This window comes from Apodemus sylvaticus, chromosome 8 (assembly GCF_947179515.1).
Source record: "Apodemus sylvaticus chromosome 8, mApoSyl1.1, whole genome shotgun sequence".
NCBI lineage: Eukaryota > Metazoa > Chordata > Mammalia > Rodentia > Muridae > Apodemus > Apodemus sylvaticus.
The window spans coordinates 107,484,135-107,495,602 of record NC_067479.1 but is presented as its reverse complement, the minus strand read 5'-3'; the positions used below and the strand labels follow the sequence as shown (position 1 = coordinate 107,495,602).

Below are 11,468 nucleotides of genomic sequence, written 5' to 3'. Positions count from 1 at the left end.
ATGTTCCTGATAAGTGTCCCATTGCCCAGCCTTTTACTAGCATTTCAGTCTTCTTGGGCCCCTTTGACAATGTCCTAATGCCAGCAAGAATCAGTTGCAGAAAAAAAAAAAAACTTGATGTGCTTTACCCCACCTTATAGTCTGAGATGCTAAGTCACAAAGGCCCACATTTTGGCAATAACTTATGATTTTTAGGTCCCAATGACTTTTGGGGCCAATGACTCAGACCTTGGGAGGAGGGGCTGATAAATAAATGGTTTGATTCATTTATAATTCAGAGGGTGGAATGAGAAGACTGAAATAGAAGGATTCAGGCCGACTCCATGAAAAAACTGGGAGTTGGAAAGACTAGTATTAAGTTTCTATTTTCAAGAAATGAGAATTGGGGTCAGCCAACCACAACTGTTGACAGGCAATCTGAGGATTCCTTGCCACTTGGAAAGTCCCCAGAGCCCTAACCAATCACAAAGCATACATATTCCTGATGGAGACAACCAATCAAGGAAAGGAAAGGTAAAAGTCACCCACTCTTACCCTAACAGTCTTTAATTTTACCCTGCATAGCACAAACCTGTGTTTCCATTTCTGAATGAGGAAACCCCAGCATGCAGGAAATTCTTCTGAATAAACAAACATTCTTTGCTTTTGCATACTATTTGAGTTTGTGATATCATTCTCTGGTGACTCTCAGACCTTTACAGTGAGATCTCATAATAGCAACTTAGAACACTTGAAAACTCAAGAACAAAAAGAAACACATACAAGAGGAGTAGATAGCAGGAAATAACCAAACTTAGGGCTGAAACCAATAACTTATAAACAAAGAAAATGGTACAAAGAATCAATAAAACCAAGAGCTGGTTCTTTGAGAAAATCAACAATATATACAAACTTCTAGCCAAACTAACTAAAAGGCATAGAGAAACTATCAAAATTAACAAAATCATGAAAAGAGGGACATGAAAAACAGCCACTGAGGAAATCCAAAGAATCATTAGGTCTTACTTTGAAAGCCTGTACTCTATAAAATTTCAAAATCTAAATGAAATGGATGATTTTCTTGATAGACACCATTTACCAAAATTAAATCAAGATCAGGAAAACAATCTTAATAGATCTATAACCCCTAAAGAAATAGAAGCAGGCATTAAAAGTCTCCCAACTCTACCCCCAAATAGTCAGGAACAGATGGCTTTGGTTCAGAATCCTACCAGACTTTCAAAGAAGAGGTAATATCAATACTCCTCAAACTACTCCACAAAACAGAAAGAACATTGTCAAATTCATTCTATGAGGTCACAGTCACCCTGACACCTAAACCACACAAAAACTCAACAAAAAAATATTTCAAACCAATTTCACTAATGAACCTTGATGAAAAAGTAATCAATAAAGTATTTGCAAACCAAATTCGAAAACACACCAAAAACATCATCCACCATGATCAAGTAGGCTTCCTAGCAAAGATGCAGCGATGGTTCAACATATGAAAAATTTGACAATGTAATCTACCATATAAGCAAACTGGAAAAAACATAGGATCATCTTTTTAGATGCTGAAAAAGTCTTTGACAAAAATCTAATATTCCTTTATAATAAATGTCTTAGACATATCAGAGATACAAGGCACATACCTAATAACAATAACAATAATATACAGCAAGCTGATAGTCAATATCAAATTAAATGAAAAGAAACTTAATACAATTCCACTAAAATCAGCAACAACCCAAGGCATTCTAATCTCTCTGTATCTATACAATATAGTTCTTGACGTTCTAGCTACAGCAATAGGACAACAAAAGGAGATCAAGGAGATGCAAATTAGAGGGGAAAATGTCAATGTATCACAATTTGAAGATAATAGGAAAATAATATGTAAGTTACACTCAAACCTCAACCAGGGAACACCTACAGATAATATACAACCAGCAAAAGGATTAGATAAAAATTTAATTCAAGGAAGAGGCAGGAGGATTTCTGAGTTAGAAGCCAGCCTGGTCTACAGAGTGAGTTCAAGGGGGCCACACAGAGAAACCCTGTCTTGAAAAACCAAAAAAAAAAAAAAAAAAGGAAATCTGGATGACTATCACCAGAGCCATCTTTGGGGAATATTCCCAGTCATCACCTTCTTTCAATTCTCCATATTCCATAATAACACATAGTTTGGCAGGTTTTTCACCATTCACTTCTACATTTTCAAGCATCCTTGCCACACCTAGTCCTTTTACTACTTGACCAAATACCACATGCTTCCCATCCAAATGAGGAGTTGGAACTGTTATGATAAAGAACTGAGAACCATTTGTATTGGGGCCTGCATTTGCCATGCTCAGCAAACCCTCCCGATCATGCTTATAATGAAAATTTTCATCTTCAAAATTTTCACCATAAATACTTTCTCCACCTGTAAGTGGAATCCCCAAGTAAGTCCCATTCTGATTTGAAAAGTCTCCACCCATGTACTGGCTGGTTTTGTATGTCAACTTGACACAGGCTGGAGTTATCACAGAGAAAGGAGCCTCAGTTGGGTAAGTGCCTCCATGAAATTCAACTGTGGGGCATTATCTCAGTGATCAAAGGAGAAGGGCCCCTTGTGGGTGGTACCACCTCTGGACTGGTAGTCTTGGGTTCTATAAGAGATCAGGCTGAGCAAGCCAGGGGGAAGCAAGCCAGTAAGGAACATCCCTCCATGGCCTCAACATCAGCTCCTGCTTCCTGACCTGCTTGAGTTCCAGTAATGATGACTGGAACTTTAATAATGAACAGCAGCATGGAAGTGTAAGCTCAATAAACCCTTTCCACCCCAACTTGCTTTGTGGTCATGATGTTTGTGCAGGAATAGAAACCCCAAGTAAGTCAACCCTAAATCATAAATTTCTTAATAATTCGGTGGAAAGGGCATCCTTAAAAATGGAGAGGTTTCCCAGTTGTGTGTCCATTTCCTTTTTCTCCTGTATACAATGCACAAAAATTTTCTGCAGTTTTGAGAAAAATATCTGCAAATAATTCTAAAACAATTTGTCCAACTCGCTCACAGCCGATGTCCATGACAAAGAAGATTTGTGGGTTCTTGGAATTGGAGGGCTTGGCTGCCGGGTATGGGTGGGACATCTTCACTGCAAGTGCTGGAAAGCAGGACACCTGTACCTCGTGCATGAGAGGAGACCAAACTCTACTGCAGATAAAGATTTAAAAGATATAGATAAAATTTTATTAATACCTGAAGACTTAAAGAAACATTGGAAATACTTTTTTCAAGTCTCAGAACTGGGAGATGACTATTAAAAAATATGTGAAGGTTATAAGGTACATGGATAGTTCAAAGGTTGTTATAGAGAAAGCAGATATATCTAGACTGCAACCTATAGCCTTAAGTTGTGTGCTGAATAGTGGTGCTTGTAAACTGAAGATGTCAAATTGGCAGGGGGCCTGTGACAGTTGCTTGGAGGCTCTTGAAGTGGACCCTTCAAATATTAAAGCACTATACTGAGAAGCACAAGGATGGCAAGGATTAAAAGAAGATGATCAAAAACTGGCTGATCTTAAGAAGGCACAGGAGGTAGCCCCTGGAGATAAAGCTATCCAGGAAGAATTGCTTAAAGTCAAACAAATGATAAAGGCACAGAAAGATAAAGAGAAGGCCCTGTATGCAAAAATGTTTGCTTAATAAGGATTACACTCTCTTTAACTATTATATGATGATTATATTAAAGGACAATGTATATTACTATCTACATGATCTCTGCTGTGTTTCCCTTGATTTCTGTCATTGTTTTCATAGCAGTGCTGACATAGGTTCCTTCTTAATTAAGTGTTATGAAATACAAAAATAAAAAAATTTAAAAAATTTAATTCAAGAAAATTAGTAGCTCCCCTTTATATGAACAATAAGTGATCTGAGAAAGAAATAAGGGAAACAACACACTTTAAAACAGCTACAAATTATATAAAATATCTTGCTGTAACTCTAACCAAGCAAATGAAAGGACTGTATGACAAGATTTCAAGTCTTTGATGAAGGAAATTGAAGAACATATCAAAAGATGGAAAGACATCCCACACTCATGAATCCAAGATGGAAAGACATCCCACACTCTTGAATCTGTAGGATTAACATGGTAAAATTAGCCATATCACCAAAAGCAGCCTATAGATTCAATGCAATTCTTACCAAAATTCCAGTATAGTCCTTCACAGGCCTTGAAAGAACAATTCTCAACTTCATATGGAAAAACAAAAAACTGAGGAAAAGCAAAACAACCCTGTACAACAAAAGAACTTCTGGATGTATCACCATCTCTAAACTCAACTGTACTTATAGTAATAAGAACCACATGATATTGACCCAAAAAACAGATCGGCTCACCAATGGAATTGAACTTAAGATCCAGAATCAAGCCCACACAACTACAGACACTTGATTTTTTGCAACGAAGTTAAAACTCTTTGATGAAAAATACAAAGCATCTTTAATAAATGGTGCTGGACTAACTAGATGTCTGAATGTGGAAAAATGAAAATAGATCCATATGTATCATCCTACACAAAATTCAAGTCCAGTGGGCCAAAGACTTCAACATGAAACTCAATATACTGAATCTTGATAGAAGAGAAAGAATCTTGAACACATTGGCACAGGAGACAACTTCTTTTTTTTTTTTTTCATTCTTTTTTTTTATTCGATATAATTTATTTACATTTCAAATGATTTCCCCTTTTCCAGCCCCCCCCCCACTCCCCGAAAGTCCCGTAAGCCCCCTTCTCTTCCCCTGTCCTCCCTCCCACCCCTTCCCAGTTCCCCGTTCTGGTTTTGCCAAATACTGTTTCACTGAGTCTTTCCAGAACCAGGGACCACTCCTGCTTTCTTCTTGTATCTCATTCGATGTGTGGATTATGTTTTGGGTATTCCAGTTTTCTAGGTTAATAACCACTTATTAGTGAGTGCATACCATGATTCACCTTTTGAGTCTGGGTTACCTCACTTAGTATGATGTTCTCTAGCTCCATCCATTTGCCTAAGAATTTCATGAATTCATTGTTTCTAATGGCTGAATAGTACTCCATTGTGTAGATATACCACATTTTTTGTATCCACTCTTCTGTTGAGGGATACCTGGGTTCTTTCCAGCATCTGGCAATTATAAATAGGGCTGCTATGAACATAGTAGAGCATGTATCCTTATTACATGGTGGGGAATCCTCTGGGTATATGCCCAGGAGTGGTATAGCAGGATCTTCTGGAAGTGAGGTGCCCAGTTTTCGGAGGAACCGCCAGACTGCTTTCCAGAGTGGTTGTACCAATTTGCAACCCCACCAGCAGTGGAGGAGTGTTCCTCTTTCTCCGCACCCTCTCCAACACCTGCTGTCTCCTGAATTTTTAATCTTAGCCATTCTGACTGGTGTAAGATGAAATCTTAGGGTTGTTTTGATTTGCATTTCCCTAATGACTAATGAAGTTGAGCATTTTTTAAGATGCTTAGGAGACAACTTCTTAAACTGAACACCAACAGCTCACACACTAAGGTCAACAATTAATAAATGTGACCTCATGAAACGGAATGGCTTCTGTAAACCAAAAACATTATCAAAAGGACAAAATGGCAGTCTACAGATTGTGAAGACCTTTACCAACACTACATCTGACAAAGGGCCAACACACAAAAGGTATAAAGGGTTTAAGAAATTAGACATCAACAAGCCAAATAACTTAATTTAAAAATGGGGTACATATCTAAACAAAATTCTCAATAGAGGGATCTCTAATGGCCAAGAAGCTCTTAAAGAAATGTTCAACATTTTTAGTCATCAGGGAAATGCAATTCAAAATGACTCTCAGGTTCTATCTTACACCTGTCAGAATGGCCAAGACCAAACATTCAAGGTGTTGAGGATGTAATGCAAAGGGAGCACTCCTCAATTGCTGGACAATATTTGTGGTTAAAAACTTATACAAGCACTTTGGAAATCAATCTGGCAGTTTCTCAGAAAATTGGCAATCATTCTACCTCAAGACCTAGCTATGCCACTCCTGGGCATATACCCAAAACATTCTCTACTATACGACAAAGAGAATTGCTCAACTATCTTCATAACACATTATTCGTAATAGCCCAAAACAGCAAATAACCTAGATGGCCCTGAGCTAAAGAATGAATAAGAGAGAATGTGAACCATTTACACACAATGGAACATTATTCTGCCATTAAAATAATGGCATTGTGAAATTTGCAGGCAAGTGGATAGAACTAGAAAAGTCACTCTGAGTGAGGTAATCCACACCAAGAAAGACAAACATGGTATGCACAAGCTTGTTAGTTGATTGTAGGCTTAGATTTTTCAAACCTACTTTTAACTGGGGTTCTTAAATGCTTTGACTCCCCCTTCTAGCCCACCATCCAACAGCAGGGAGAAAATATGGAAAATAGGACAAAGAGATGTGGGCCTGTTTAGAAGTAGTTCTTTGGCACAATTTCAATCTCTGTGTCAGGATGCCAGCAGTCCAGTTCATTAATGTCATCAAGCACAAATCAGCAGTGGTGGCACAATCCAGCAGAAAACACTCTATGACTTCATTCTTTAAAAACAAAGCTTTATTTTGATATTGCAAATAAAACTTTAAACCACAATTATTGTCACAAAGATAAACAGGGTAGCCATTATATATCCACTGATATATATATATATATATATATATATATATATATATATATATCAGTGGATATTAGCCATTAAATACAGGATAATCGTGCTACAATCCACAAACCCAAAGAAACTAACTACCAAGGAAGTCCCATAGGGGGTCATTTGAATCTCACTGAGAAGGGGAAACAGAACATACATCAGGGACAGAGAGATGGAAGGAAAGAGAGGAGGAGGGGAGTAGAAGGGATCACAATTAGAGGGAGGTCAGAGTGAGAGAGTACTTGGAGAAAGAACTGGATTTGGTGGGTAGAGCAGCATCTCAGGGACAAGATAGAACTCTTGAACAATGGAAACTCTCAGAAATCTATTGATTGTGATCCTAGCTAAGACTCCTAGCAATGGGGAATATGCAATTGGAAAGAGTCATCTCTTGTAACCAGAAAAGACTGATACACTAAAACAGCCACAAAACCTCAGACCCACAATTTGTCCTGCCTACAAGATATGTAGGAGTAAAGATAGAAGAGAAATTGAGGGAATCACTTACCAATGACTGGCCCAGCTGAAGATCCACACCATGAGTGAAAGCCCACCTCTGATGCTGTTAATGACATCTACTGTACTTACAAAAAAGAGCCTAGCACAACTGTCCTCTGAGAGGCTTCACCCAGCAACTAATGGAAGCTGATGCAGAGACTAACAACTGAACATTATTTGGAGGTTGGGGAATCCTGTGGAAGAGGGTGGGGAAAGGACTGAAGAAGCCAGGGAGGTCAAGGACACCACAAAGGAACCTACAGAATCAACTAACCTGGGCCCATAGGGGTCCACAGAGACTGACCTGGCACTCAGAAAGCATGCAATGAATAGGCATTTGGCACATACGTAACTGTTGTGCATCTTGTTCTTCAAGTGGAACTCCTAACAGCAGGAGCAGGCAGTGTGTCTGACGCTGTGGCCTGCCTTTGGCCACCTTTCCTTCAACTTTGTCGGCTTGCCTAGCTATAATAAGAGAAGATGCACCTAGTCCTACTGCAACTTGATATGCCAAAACAGGTTGATAACCAGGGAGGACTCTCCTTTTCTGAGGAGAAAGGAAACACCTGAGGATGGGAGGATGGCAGATGGGAGGGAGGGAATCAGGAGACAAGAGAGGGGAACATGCATATGGGCATATAACAAATTACAAATAAATAAATAAATAAATAAATAAATAAATAAATAAATAAATAAGTAAATAAGTAAATAAAATAAATAAATAGGAAAGTTTAAATTTAGCATAGCTAAGTAGTATGTAAGAATTTAGGTGGGTTTACAGAATAGTTCCCTTTTTTTCTATATTCTTTGTTTACATTCTGAATGCTTTCCCCTTTCCTGGTTCCTCCCTCCCCATGTGTATGTGGGCTTTCTGTTGTTTTTGTTGCTATTGAAGATCACTTTTACTCCATAGTGATCTGATAGGAGGCATGGGATTAGTTCAATCTTCTTACATTTGTTGAGGTCTGTCTTATGACCAATTATATGATCAATTTTGGAGAAGGTACCATGAGGTGCTGAGAAAAAGGTATATTCTTTTGCTTTGGGATGAAATGTTTTATATACATACATTATATATATATATATATATATATATATATATATATATATATATATATATATATATATATATATTAAATCCAATTGGTCCAAAGCTTCAATTAGTTTCACTGTGTCCCTGTTTAGTTTCTGTTTTCCTGTCCCATCCATTGAGGAGAGTGGAGTATTGAAGTCACCCACAATTATTATGTTAGGTATAATGTGTGCTTTGAGCTTTAGTAAAGTTTCTTTTATAAATAAGGGTGCCCTTGCATTTGGAGCATAGATGTTCAGAATTGAGAGTTCTTCTTTGTGGATTTTTCCTTTGACCAGCAAAAAGTGTCCTTCCATGTCTCTTTTGATGACTTTAAGTTGAAAGTCAATTTTATCTGATATTAGAATGGCTTCTCCGGTTTGTTTCCTGAGACCATTTGCTTGTAGAATTGTCTTCCATCCTTTTTTTTTTTTAATTTTTTTATTCGATATAATTTATTTATATTTCAAATGATTTCCCCTTTTCTAGCCCCCCCACTCCCCGAAAGTCCCGTAAGCCCCCTTCTCTTCCCCTGTCCTCCCACCCACCCCTTCCCACTTCCCCGTTCTGGTTTTGCTGAATACTGTTTCACTGAGTCTTTCCAGAACCAGGGGCCACTCCTCCTTTCTTCTTGTACCTCATTTGATGTGTGGATTATGTTTTGGGTATTCCAGTTTTCTAGGTTAATATCCACTTATTAGTGAGTGCATACCATGATTCACCTTTTGAGTCTGGGTTACCTCACTGAGTATGATATTCTCTAGCTCCATCCATTTGCCTAAGAATTTCATGAATTCGTTGTCTCTAATGGCTGAATAGTACTCCATTGTGTAGATAGACCACATTTTTTGCATCCACTCTTCTGTTGAGGGATACCTGGGTTCTTTCCAACATCTGGCAATTATAAATAGGGCTGCTATGAACATAGTAGAACATGTATCCTTATTACATGGTGGGGAGTCTTCTGGGTATATGCCCAGGAGTGGTCTTCCATCCTTTTACTCTAAGGTAGTTTTTGTCTTTGACACTGAGGTGTGTTTCCTGTATGCAGCAAAATGTAGGGTCCTGTTTATGTATCCAGTCTGTTAGTCTATGTCTTTTTATTGGGGAATTAAGTCCATTCATATTAAGAGATATTAAGGAATAGTAATTATTGCTTCCTGTCACTTTTGATGCTAATTTTATATTTGAGTGGTTATCTTCTCTTGGGTTTGATGAAAGACGGTTACTATCTTGCTTTTTCCAGGGTATAGTTTCCCTCCTTGTATTGGTGTTTTCCCCCTCTTTTCCTTTGTAGGGCTGGGTTTGTGGAAAGCTATTGTGTAAATTTGGTTTTGTCATGGAATATCGTGGTTTCTCCATCTATAGTGATTGAAAGTTTTGCTGGGTATAGTAGTCTTGGCTGACATTTGTGTTCTCTTAGGGTCTGCATGAGATCTGCCCAGGATCTTCTAGCTTTCATGGTCTCTGGTAAGAAGTCTGGTGTAATTCTGATAGGTCTTCCTTTATATGTTACTTGCCCTTTTTCTCTTACTGCCTTTATTATTCTTTGTTTAGTACATTTGGGGTTTTGATTATTATGTAGCGGGAGGTATTTCTGTTCTGGTCCAGTCTGTTTGGAGTTCTGTAGGCTTCTTGTATATTCATGGGCATCTCTCTCTTTAGGTTAGGGAAGTTTTCTTCCATAATTTTATTGAAGATATTTGCTGGCCCTTTAAGTTGTAAATCTTCACTCTCATCTATGCCTATAATCCTTAGGTTTGGTCTTCTCATTGTGTCCTGGATTTCCTGGATGTTTTGGATTACAAGCTTTTGGCATTTTGCATTTTCTTTGACTGTTGAGTCCATGGTTTCTATGGTATCTTCCTTCTATCTCTTGTATTCTGTTGTTGATATTTGTATCTATGGCCCCTAATTTCTTCCCAAGGTTTTCTATCTCCAAATTTGTCTTCCTTTGCGATTTCTTAGCTGTTTCTACATCTATTTTTATATTCTGGATAGTTTTGCTCAGCTCCTTCTCTTGCTTGTTTGTGTTTTTCTGTAATTCTTTAAGAGATTTTTATGTTTCCTCTTTCATGACTTCTGCCTGTTGACCAAAGTTCTCCTGTATTTCTTTAAGTGATTTAGCATTTCCTCCTTATTGGCTTCTATATTTTGACCTATATTCTCCTGAATTTCTTTAAATGATTTTTGTTTCCCCTGTAAGGGCTTCTAACTTTTGATCCATTTTCTCCTGAATTTCTTTAAGAGATGTATTTATGTCCTTCATGTGTTCTAACAGCATCATTACCTATGATTTTAAGTGCAAATCTTGTTTTTCTGGTGTGTTGGGGTATCCAGGACTTGCTGTTATAGGAGAACTAGATTCAGATGCTGCCATATTGCCTTGATTTCTGTTAGTAACGCTCCTATGTTTGCCTTTTGCCTACTAGTTCTTACTGGTTTTAGTTGGTCTTGTTGTCATTGGCTGGTGCGTCAACCTCCTGTGAGCCTGTAAGGCTATTTCCGCAACATTGGATAACTGGGTTTCCCCTGGTACAGATTGCTGATGTGCTGTCCTCCTCTTGTGTGCCATTGGAGCCCTGCTGTGTCTTACCCCAAGCAATGTTATACTTGGGTTGTCTCAGTGAACCAGGTGCTCCCCATCTGCTCTGTCATGGAGTGAAGATGGTGGTGGGGAGTCACTCCAAATAGGTCACAGGACCCATAACCAGCTGGCACACAGACAAACCGCTGATCTGCCTAGGTCCTGGGCACAGGCAGACCCCACCCCCACCCCGGCGGTTTGCGTCCCCAGAGATCTTAAACTCAGGATATCTTAGTACCTGGTGCTGCCTTTATGCTTTGTCATGCAGCAAAGATGGCGGTGGGCAGTCACTCCCTGTGCTGATCCCCACATAGGGCACAGGTCCCATGACAGGCTGGCACAGAGACGAACCACCGATCTGTCCAGGTCCTGGGTGCAGGCAGACCCCTGGCAGTTTGCACCCCCAGAGATCTTAAACTCGGGATATCTCAGTACCTGGTGCTGCCTTTCTGCTCTGTCAGGCAGCAAAGATGGCGACAAGGAGTCACTCCTACAGAATATTTCTATTATTTATTTATTTATTTATTCATTATTTATTCATTTATTTATAATTTATTTATTTATAATTTATAATTATTTATAATTTTATGATTAAGTATAGTGTTGCCCCGTGGATAGTAAGGCATT

At 38.6% G+C, this 11,468-nt stretch overlaps 2 pseudogenes; one reads left to right on the top strand and one right to left on the bottom strand.

The window, feature by feature from the left end:
* Window positions 1–2,076: 2,076 nt before the first annotated feature.
* LOC127690842 (peptidyl-prolyl cis-trans isomerase D-like) lies at window positions 2,077–3,114 on the bottom strand (annotated as a pseudogene).
* A 27-nt stretch (window positions 3,115–3,141) lies between these two features.
* Window positions 3,142–3,670, top strand: LOC127690841 (peptidyl-prolyl cis-trans isomerase D-like; annotated as a pseudogene).
* The last annotated feature ends 7,798 nt before the right edge of the window (window positions 3,671–11,468 follow it).